The sequence below is a fragment of the Gossypium hirsutum genome, chromosome D01 (assembly GCF_007990345.1).
Source record: "Gossypium hirsutum isolate 1008001.06 chromosome D01, Gossypium_hirsutum_v2.1, whole genome shotgun sequence".
NCBI classification, from domain to species: Eukaryota; Viridiplantae; Streptophyta; class Magnoliopsida; order Malvales; family Malvaceae; genus Gossypium; species Gossypium hirsutum.
In genome coordinates this window covers 34,958,818-34,960,839 of record NC_053437.1, presented here as the reverse complement: position 1 = coordinate 34,960,839, position 2,022 = coordinate 34,958,818, and the positions used below count along the sequence as shown (strand labels likewise).

The window sequence follows — 2,022 nt, the reverse complement described above, 5'->3', positions numbered from 1 at the left end:
TACTATGGAGATGGATGATAATCAAAATAATCAACAGCCTACTACACGTCGTGCTCCTTGTACTATGTTTGACCATGCTAAGCCCACTTTAATTAGGGCTGAATCGAATATCATTAGACAGACTATTGTTGTAAACAATTCTGAGCTGAAGCCGAATATAATTTAGATGGTGCAACAATATGTTCAGTTTGATAGGTTGCAAGATGAAGATCCAAGTTCTCATTTGACTAACTTTCTAGAGAATTGAGACAGATTCAAGATTAATGGCATTTCTAATGATGCTATACGCTTATGGTTGTTCCCATTCTTTTTGAGGAGCAAGGCAAAATAGTGGTTGAATTCACTTCCACAGGGTTTTATCAAGACTTGGGATCGGATGACTAAGAAGTTTCTGTTAAAGTACTTCCCATTGGCTAAAACAACTAAGTTGAGGAACGACAGCTCTTCTTTGTCTCAAATTGAGTTGAAAACATTATATGATGCATGGGAGAGATTTAAGGATCTTCTAAGAAGGTGCCCTCATCATGGGTTACCTTTCCGGTAACAGTTCAAACCTTTTCCAACGGTTCGAATCCCTCGACTAGGCAACTAATTGATGCAACAGTTGGCGGGATATTGAATAATAAGACACCTGAGGTAACTTAAGAGTTTATTGAGGAGAGGACACTGAATAACTATCAGTGGCAAGTCATAGGAACAAAATTGATTAAAGCAACTGGTGTTTTTAATATAAGTTGCTATGTTTGCAAGTCAGATGGAACACTAAATAAAAAGATTGATGGTTTGAGTTACAACAACACAATGAATCTGGTAATGCAATGTGATGCAACTGGAGCAAGGATGAGCAATTCAAAATATTTTCCCTTTAATTCTGATATGAACTCATTTTAGAGTTAAGGACAAGTCGTAATGATGCCCGATCAAAATTAGAAAGTATCAGTTTAAGAGTTTCAAATCAAAGGTTTCAAAAATTAAGTTTTGGGTATGACAAGGTGTTTGGTAGGTTTTTTTTCAAATTTAGAATCAAATTAAAATGATGGAATAGATAGGATGGATATTCAATGAAACAAGAATGAACCCTTCTTAGAGATTAAGGACCCGGGCTTAAACGTTTCAAGGAAGAAAGAAAGGTAATTGGATTAAATTGAGACCCTCTATTTAGCAAAATAGGAACCTCCGGTATATTGATGAATGCCACACCAATGGGTGATAAGTTCAAAACAAAGTCTGATTGACGCCACTAGTGAAGATAAGTCAATTTGAGCTTTGAAGAATTAAGAGAGTGAATTAACTCACGAAAGAAATATAATTTCATTCAAGAATTGGCCAAAAGTCTTTTTACAAGAAAAATAACAACTATTTATAGCCTGATGACTAGTTAGCCGAATAGACAAATTCCTGACTTAAAATCTAAGCAAACTTGAAATAATTTCCAGCTTTGTTTCATTGGATGGCTGTAGAAAATATTCAGCTGAATGGAGATCAAGAGGCAGCTTCAAAATTAAGCAAATGAATTTGGAGATTCATGCAGCAACTAAATTTGGCTAATGAGTTTAATGGACTCATTCATTAAGCAACTCTTGCTGAAAAGTTACCAACTTTAAAGAAGAATTTGAGCGGCCATTGGGAGTGTGAATGGATGGTTTTGGAGAGTCTCATAGTGTGAAATGGCTGAACCGATTGGTCATGGTGTGAACGGCTGGTGTGAAAACAATTGATGCTGCTTTGGGAAGAGAATCGACCAAGCCTTTGGAGAGTTAAAGCCTGCTGACTCTTGGCCAAATGGTTGCCTTGGAGAGTTCCAAAATTAATCAGCTTTCATGAATTGTACCAGCTGCACATGCATCTTCCCATGCATGAATCTACATGCATGAACCTAGTCAATGTATCTTCAAATTCGGCTGCACCTAAAAGAAACACATGTACTTAATTAAATTAAACCAATTCAGCTGAACTAAATTTAAAACATAATGTGGACACACTAATTAACATTGTGACAAATTAAATGATAACAAAACAAAA

At 35.9% G+C, this 2,022-nt stretch overlaps 1 non-coding gene across 1 annotated transcript; it reads right to left on the bottom strand.

Moving 5' to 3' along the window:
• Window positions 1-424: 424 nt before the first annotated feature.
• On the bottom strand, window positions 425-531 carry LOC121214163 (small nucleolar RNA R71). The gene has a single exon (XR_005909749.1). It is a non-coding gene; the product is annotated as a small nucleolar RNA R71 (small nucleolar RNA).
• Window positions 532-2,022: the final 1,491 nt, after the last annotated feature.